Source organism: Gorilla gorilla, chromosome 14 (assembly GCF_029281585.2).
Source record: "Gorilla gorilla gorilla isolate KB3781 chromosome 14, NHGRI_mGorGor1-v2.1_pri, whole genome shotgun sequence".
Classification (NCBI taxonomy): Eukaryota; Metazoa; Chordata; class Mammalia; order Primates; family Hominidae; genus Gorilla; species Gorilla gorilla.
The window spans coordinates 55,323,441-55,332,728 of NC_073238.2; the positions used below are offsets into that span (position 1 = coordinate 55,323,441).

At 40.9% G+C, this 9,288-nt stretch overlaps 1 protein-coding gene and 1 non-coding gene across 3 annotated transcripts in view; both read right to left on the bottom strand.

The window, feature by feature from the left end:
• Positions 1-9,288, bottom strand: part of ELF1 (E74 like ETS transcription factor 1) — a 126,104-nt gene that overhangs the window by 116,239 nt on the left and 577 nt on the right. The gene's annotated exons all lie outside the window — the stretch shown is intronic.
• Positions 9,217-9,288, bottom strand: TRNAE-UUC (transfer RNA glutamic acid (anticodon UUC)). The gene has a single exon. It is a non-coding gene; the product is annotated as a tRNA-Glu (tRNA).

Genomic DNA, 9,288 nt, shown 5'->3' on the forward strand with positions numbered 1-9,288 from the left:
TTTGATTAAAACTGAAAATGAAACACACACACACACCTGAAAACGGATAAAAAAGTTTCATATAGAGCAATATATCAACACATTCTAAATCAGAAATGTATCTTGGTCTCTGGACTCTAAATTCAAAAAACTTTAAGTAATAAGATTAAACTGCAAATAAAGATTTACAACAATCTAGAATGACTCTCTGGATCAAAAAGTCACAAGGCTAGGCACCTTCCCACAAATTTAAAATAAAGCACAAAAATGTTTTAAGTCAAAGGTGTGTATTCAATAGTGATTAGTGTGCATTCAAAAATAAAAGATGTTTTAAAGTTTGCATACACACAAAATTTATAGAATAGTTATAGCTTTTTCAAAGTTCAAGTCGTCTATATTAGAATTACTTTTCTTTCTTTTTCTCTCTTTTTTTTTTTTTTTTTTTTTTTTTTTTTGAGACAGAGTCTCACTCAGTCTGTCGCCCAGGCTAGAGTGCAATGGCATGATATCGACTCACTGCAACCTCCACTTCCCAGGTTCAAGTGATTCTCCTGACACACCCTCCAAGTAGCTGAGATTACAGGTGTGCACCACCATGCCCAGCTAATTTTTGTATTTTTAGTAGAGACGAGGTTTCATCACGTTGGCCAGGCTGGTCTTGAACTCCTGACCTCAAGTGATCTGCCCACCTCAGCCTCCCCAAGTGCTGGGATTATAGGTGTGAGACACTGCGCCTGGCCAGAATTACTTTTCAAAGAACAAAATGTTTTAGTATTTAAATTTGTGAAATGAACTCAGGAGTGAACACTTCCATTAATCCTGAAATAGTAACCATTATAGCATAAAAATGTAGAAAGATATTGTGTGATAAAGTTTCTTAAGTGCTGGTGAAATGTTAAACTAAAAATTTATGTAAGTTCATTGTCATTTACAATTTTAAAAAGGATATCATAGCAAAACCATTAAAGAAGACTAGAAAACAAATATATCTTTAAGTTTACTGACTCTTCATTCAATACCTAGATGAAGAGTAAACAGATCACCAAGTATTTTGAAAGTTACCTTCCTTGGCCAGGCACAGTCGCTCACGCCTGTAATCCCAGCACTTTAGAAAGCCAAGGCGGGAGGATCACCTGAACCCAGCATTTAGAGGTTGCAGTGAGCCATGATCATGACACAGCACTCCGGCCTGGGAGACAGAGAGACTCCCTGTCTCAATAAATAAATAAATGAGTAAATACTTAAAAATAAATTTAAGAAAGTTACTTTTCTTAAACTGTATCTAAATAATACTAACCTAATCTAAATGATCTACATTATATGGCAATTTACCTTGTAAACCTACATAAACGTGTGCACTTTCATCATAGTCTACTTCACTTACAATTACACAGCACTGTTTGTAGAATGTAAGACATACGTGTTAGCAAAAAATAATTTTGAAAAGTTACCCACAACTCCATATATTTACTTTGAAAAAGTTAAATAAAACCAAACACTTAAAGTTTATTGCGTTTGTCACACTACATTTTTCAGAACTGACTCAGAGAAATATTTAAATAATTAAAATCACCAGGCACGGTGGCTCACGCCTGTAATCTCAGCACTTTGGGAGGCTGAGGCAGGAGGATCACTTGAGGTCAAGAGTTCCAGACCAGCCTGGCCAATACAGTGAAATTCCATCTCTACTAAAAATACAAAAATTAGCCGGGTATGGTGGTGCACGCCTGGAATCCCAGCTACTCATGAGGCTGAGGCATGAGAATTGCTTGAACCCGGGAGGCAGAGCTTGTAGTGAGCCGAGATCATGCTACTGCACTCCAGCCTGGGTGACAGACTGAGACTCCGTCTCAAAAAAAAAAAAAAAAAAAAATTAAGATCATTAACATTATATTTGACCATTAGTACATTACCAAAACGTAAGGTCCTTATGGTAAAGTACCAGGTCTCTATGGTGAAGTATCAGTGGCAAGGGGGTCAATCAATGATTCATCCATTCTCCTCAGTGTGGATATCACCTTCTTAAATAAGGCACAATTGCTGACCTCAGATGGCTGCTTCAACCCACTTCTGCTTTACTGGTGACACAAATTTCAAGCCCTAAATGGCTACCCCACCCCTTCTGACACCTCTGGGAATTCAAGTGTGTAAGACATTTATAACATTATTGGCTGTAAACAGCTCATCTCTTGGGAAAGTTTTATTTGGTCGTGAGTCCAAAACTGAAACATTTCCTGAGTTGCAGTGAGCAAATAAGTATTTCACAATCACCATTTTATTTTGATTCAAGCTAGTTTATGAAACTACCAAACTAGTATAATTTGTGAGCAGAGTGTCCTTCTAAATAAGTAGCATAATATAAACCAAACTCATTTGTATAAATACAATTAAGGCAATCCATCCAAAACATAGAGAACTTTTAACAACTACAACCAAATCCACAAAAAAACGAGGCAAGAACGCCACTTTCACTTAGCCAAAAAAGGGTGTGGGGGGATGTTTGATATATTTCTCAAAAAATATAACTCTCAAGGATAATACCATATGTCTTATAAAATGGGATGAAAAAAATCAGTACAACAAAAGGGATAAGAGACCATTTCACAACAGGCCTACATGCCACAATATTTTAAAAAACCAACCCTTCCATATGAAATTTCTGGAGCAAAGAAGTACCATCTAAAAACCACTCTTGAAGCATTGCAGCTTTTTAAAACTACTGGTTCCATTTTAGATTCCCTTTATTTAAAAGCCTCAGAAAAAATTCAGAGAAAAAATTAATTTCAAGCTTTCTATTTAATGAGCATCACTGCATGCACCAACGTGGAAGAACCAAAGCCAGTTCTAAAACAGTAAATCGCAAATGAATGAAACTTTAATTCTTGATGGTTTTAGCCCTGATATTTTGTCCACAGGGTGGCAGTCTCACAGTATTAACTTGTTCATGCAGTCAATGCACAATTTCAGAGTTCGAAAGCCACAGACACATGCAGGTATGCAATAAATTTACCAGCTGGCCAACCCTAAGAGTAAAAACTGCCAGTCCGCTGCAATAAAATCTGTGCTTCATAACTTCTCTATTTCTTTTAGAAATATTCACTTTCTGAAGTCATAGATTCTTTCCTTCAGTGTTCTCTCTTGTATCTGATCCTTTCTATTCTGCTGCCACCACCGTATTTAGGGAGTGAGCAGAAGCAAGGAGAGATGTTAGGAGATTATTATTGGACTGCGGGAAGTCCTTGACCTTTGTCAAGGCCTAATGGAGTGGGAACAGGAAAGGGACGGTGGAGATGGAGAGCACAGACATAATCCTTCCATCCTCCAGTTCAACCTGCACGTTACTACCAAATTCATTTCATTAAAACATTCCTCGTATTACCAGAAATCTCTTTTCCTAACTAAACTCCTTAGCTCCAAATCCAAGAGGCTTCCAAAATCTCCTTGTCAAGGAGCTTCGTAAAATAAACTTTGCTTTGCTTTAAATAGAACTTGCCACTTCTTGATTTTCATTCATTCATTCAAATGTTTTCTGAATGTTTACCAGGTGCCAAGCCCTGCTTCAAGTCTGATGATACAGAGGGAAACAAGTCAAAGCCCCTGCTCCAAAGTTACACTCCTGACAGTAGTCTGTGAGCGGGAGGAGGATATGTCCCCAGACACTTCCAGCTCTCTGCAGGTAAGAGGTATCGTTCTTCCTAAGTATGAGCCATTGGAGGCACACTAGGCATCAGGAGGATAGTAAAAACACATTGTCCACTACAGATCCTAATCTATTTTCGCAGCCTTATTTCCCATTCCTATCCTACCTGCACCCTCAGCTCCATTAAAATGTGCTAGTAACTGTTGACGTGCCTCTGCTCCTGCTTGCTTCCTCTCAATGCCTTGTCCCCATCCCTGTCTCTACCAGCAAAAGCCTAACCAGCCTTCAAAGCTTATCTTGAATGCTGCCTCCTACAGGAGGCCTTTCCTCATTCCCCTCACACAAACTCAGATATGGATTTTGAACACTATCAAACACTTATGACCCCTGGCTTAGTCCCCTCTGAGCATTTATCAAACTATGTATTGTATCATAATTATCTGTATACTTACCTAACCTCCTCCATCAGTTATTTAATGAGCACTTACCACATTTGTGGAACTAACTAGGAGCTGAAGTTTCCCCATTAAATTATTCCATTATTATTTTAATTTTTATTTTCTAGAGAGAGGGTCTCACCCTGTTGCCCAGGCTGGAGTTCAGTGGTGCGATCATAGCTCACTGCAGCCTCAACCCCCCAGGTTCAAGCAATCCTACCACCTCAGCCTCCTGAGGAGCTGGGACTACAGGCATGCACCACCACACCAGCTAATTTTTGTTGTTTTTTTTTTTCTTTGGTAGAGATGAAGTTTCACCATGTTGCCCAGGCTGCTATTATTTTAAAACAGATAATATCCAAATGATAAATGTAAAATCAAGAGAGAAAATATTCTATATGCTTTTTATTGCTTCAATCCTTTTTAAGAGTTTAGTTGAGATAAAACTTACATATCATGAAGTTTATCTATTTAAAGTGTACAATTCAACATTATTTAGTGCATTTATAGAGTTACAGAACTATCACTGTAATCTATTTTAGGACTTTCAATCACCCTAAATTTACTATTCACATTGGCAGTCACCTCACCCCAAACCTCCCTATCCCCTCTAATCCAAGGCAACCACTAATTTTCCCTCTTTCTCTATAGATTTGCCTATTTTGGATATTTCATATAAATGGAATAAAAATGTGGTCTTTCATGCCTGACTCCTTAGTGTAATGTTCTTGTGATTGAGTACCTCATCCCTTTTTATTCCCAAATATTCCACTGTGTGGATACACTACATTTTACCTATTCACTCATCAGTTGAGGGACATTCAGGTTGTTTCTACTTTTTGCTTATGAATAATGCTGCTATAAACATTTGTGTACAAGGTTTGGTGTGGGCATGTTTTCATTTCTACTGGGTACATACCTAGGAGTGGAAATACTGGATCATATGGTAACTGTTTAACATTTTGAGGAACTGCCAAACTGTTTTCCAAAGCAACTGCACCATTATACATTTCCAGCAGCACTGTATAAGGGTTCCAAGTTCTTTACTATTGTTTGAATCTTTACTACATACAGAACAAGAACGATCTCTTATGATATCCTTGCCTTCAGGGAACTTATATTGACAGACTAAGACAAGAAATAAACAGAAACAAATTAACAGGTTAATTTCAGATACTAAGAAAATTTAAAAAATGTCATAAAGTAACCAGAAAGTAACCAAGGAAGAGGAAGTCTCAAGCTAAAGTGGTCAGAAAAGATCTGAGAAGGTAATGTTGACCTGAGATATGCAGCGCTACAGGGGGAATATTCCAGGCAAAGGAAAAAGGCAAGTAACAAAAATCCGAGACAAGGATAAGTTTGGCATGGCAAAAAGGAAGCCTACGTAGCCAAGATACAATGAAGTGGTAGATAAGGTAGGACCTGAGGTTAGATGGGTAAAGTCCAGATAATGTTGGACCTACGAGACCATGATAAGGTCTTCGGATTTTAGCTGAAATGCAGTAATTGCTTTAAAATCCCTTCTACTTCTTTAAATACCAGCGTTCATCTCTGCAAACATTTACTGAACTTTCACATCTTTTTTTTTTTTTTAAGAGATAAGGTCTTAGGGTCTTGCTCTGTCACCTGGAGTGTAGTGGCACCATCACAGCTCACTGCAGCCTTGAACTCCTGGGCTCAATGGATCCTCCCACCTTATGCTTGCAAGTAGCTAGGACTACAGGCATGTGGCATCACACCTGGCTAATTTTTTTTTAATTTTATTTTTGTAGAGACAGGCTCTTGTTATGTTGTCCAGGCTCTCTCACTTTTTCTCTTTTTTTTCCCCCCCTGAGATGGAGTCTCCCTCTGTCTCCAAGGCTGGAGTGCAGTGGCACGATCCTGAGATCCTGGCTTACTGCAATCTCTGCCTCCAGGGCTCAAGCGATCCTCCCACCTTGGCCTCCTGAATAGCTGATACAGGTGCAGCGGGTGCCACCACACCTGGCTAATTTTTTGTATTTTTGGTAGAGATGGGATTTCGCCATGTTGATCCACCTGCCTCAGCCTCCCAAAGTGCTAGGATTACAGGCATGAGCCACCGCACCCTGCCTCTTTCATGTATCTTCTAATTACACCTAACAGTAGCAAATATTAAAGAGGTTATTTGGATAAATCCACAGCACTCAGTGTCATTAATTTATGGCCCAAGAGACAGCACCTAAAATACGCCTGCCAATGGCACAAGCGTAAGAATGAATCCTCACAAATTGATTACCTAGCCTTAATCAATTTAAGATATACGTCTTACTGACAGTAATGAGCAGCTCTGTCTTCGAATACCAAGGTCACTTTCAACAAAGCAAGACAGATTATTCTCACACTTTAAGCCTAGATTTCATTCCTATAAAGTGAATTCTAATTAACTGATTGCTTTTCTCCATTCTATTAATTACAAATTAATATTCAACTCCTAAACATAAAATCTACGGACACAAAATATTCTACATGTTTCTTTATTGTTTGAATCTTTTAAAACAAGAATTTTTCACATGCCACTGCTACCTTTGGGTTTTCCAAGAGACAGAAATGGTTTAAAAATTTTTGTGACATAAAATGTCACTCCTTGATAAAAGAACCTGTTACCTAGTCAAAATTTATCAAGTTAAAATTCCTTTCTACATTCCCAGCTTGATCTCCCATGGCCCTCCCTGCAGGCACTCTGTGCTCCTGCCAAACCAACTACTTGCCAGCCTCATACTTGTTCCCCCTACCTCAGCTTTATGATTCACATTCCCCAACAGGAGAAATCCAATCAGTTCTTCAAGGTCCACTCTCCCCTCTAGGTCTCTTCTCCAGTCCTCTCCCTTGAGCAGAACCGATTCCTCACCTCTGTTACTCCAGTAGCACTTCTACAACTCAGATGTTGCCTTACCATATTCTACGTAATGCATAACTACACGAAAGATAAATCTGTGTTTTATACAGAGATGACGCAACTACTTCCTTTGTGTTCACCCCCAGGTATATAGTACAACTATTTGCAATTACTGAGTGCACAGTTGAAAATAACATCCATTTTAGCACCATTTGGTACAATGTTGTAAACTCATTACAAAATACAAGGTCAAGGCCTGGCGTGGTGGCTCACGCCTGTAATCCTAGCACTTTGGGAGGCCGAGGTGGGTGGATCACCTGAGGTCAGGGGTTCGAGACCAGCCTGGCAAACATGGTGAAACATTGTCTCTACTCAAAATACAAAAATTGGCCACGTGTCGTGGCGGGTGTCTGTAGTCCCAGCTACTTGGGAGGCTGAAGCACGAGAATAGCTTGAATCCCGGAGGCGGAGGCTGCAGTGAGCTGAGATCGCGCCAATGCCCTCCAGCCTGGGTTAACAGAGCGAGACTCCGTCTCAACAAAAAAAAGAAAAAAAAAAAGTCAAAAGTTAAGCCCTCTCTGGGGACAATTAAGGCAGAGTTATCCGAGTTATCTTTCCTTCTTTCCAAATTTTCAACTACTGTAATTCTTTAGTAACTGCTTCTTAATAATGACACACTATTACTTATTTAAATGAAAATTCCACTTTCATTATCTATTCAGGAATCGCTCAACAATTCTTGTAACTCTATTTAAAATTTGTGAGTGATACGTGTTATCAAAAATGTATGGCTCTAAAGCCAGAGAACAGAGAAGGTGAAAAGTCTCATCACACAGCTAATCACAAAGATCAAAATATTATTCCATTCAGTATTCTATCCACTAGCTAACATAAAGACTACAAACATCAGTAACTTCAAAAGCATGTGGTGGTGCTTGGTGTGTAGCAAACACACAAATATTTGAATTAATGAAGACGATTTAAAATACTTAGGCTTTTTCTTTCTTTTTAACAAGGTAAGCCTAATTAATCCTTAATCACGCAGATCACATTAACAAATTTACTGTGCAGTTAAAGCTACAAAATAGTCTGGGAACACACATACTAACAACCAAAACATCTGATTCCAGTAATGGCACTGACCAGAAACCCATCTACAAGAGTCACTTTTTCCTTCTTCGTTTGTTCCCACTGGCCCAATAAACATTATAGTCGACCCTATTTTCTAATTTCAGCTTGCATTTAAGATAACGCTTTTGTTTCATTTACAGCTCACATGCTGCTGACACAGCTGCCCCTTCTTTGTAATAAACACAGGGCTTCTATATTTAAAAATACAGTGAAACTTTGTTTTAACGTCCCCTCCCCAGTCTCCAGCCAATTTTCTCTTTCCCAAGCCCCACCTCCACCCCAGGATGTTTTGCTGTTGTTTTAATCAATTTTTTTCTTTAAATCAACGGCGCTCAAAATGTTAGACCCTTTGGAAAGTCGATATACTTATTTAAAGCCATCTCATCAGAGTGGTATTTTTCTTCTCCATAGCTCGTGGTGTGTATTTTTAAAGGGAAAGAAAAAAGATTCTCGTTCCCAAAGGCCTTTTTTCGAGGGTACTTTCCGTGACTGCGACCAGCGCCCCTTATGTCAAGTTGGGAAGACCTCGCGGGCCGGCCTCGCGCTTGCTCAGGCGCTGCGGGTGGAGACGCAAGCACACACGCGGCGGAAAGGGGCGCCGGGCGGCTGCGCGGCCGGGAAAGCGCGTCCCCCGGGGAGGGCGCGGAAGGCACACTGTGTTCCGTGGGGCCTCGTAAATACCCTGCGGCCAGAGAACCACTAGAGCTACTGGTCCGGGCGCGGGCTCCGGGGCGCCCAGGGCAGGGGGATCAGCCCGTCCTGCATAGGAAGAGTCGCAAGAGCGGCTGAAGAGGGTGTGGGCCGGAGGGGGGCGCTGGGAGGAGATAACGCAAGGCCGGAGTTAATCATCACCTCCCGGGCGTCTGGAAAACTACGGGCCGGAGGGGCGGGGGAACAGCCCGGGGGAAAGTGAAACTCCCTCGGGGCCCACCAGCCCCGCGAGCCGGAGGCGAGAGGGAGAAGGATCCGAAGCGCATTCGCTTCTCCAGCAGGCACGGCGCGGCACTCGAGGCTCCAAAAGCCGCAGCCCCGCTCCTGGCGCCACTAACTACAGTAATGCTCATTTTCTACAAACTCACCCAGACAGGGGGACAACAAAGGAGCCAGAACACAAGATTTAAAAAGTCAGCCCTCCAAACCGACAGTTGCAAAAAGAGAAAAACAAGGCAGCATTCCCATACCGGGAGTCGAACCCGGGCCGCCTGGGTGAAAACCAGGAATCCTAACCGCTAGACCATATGGGA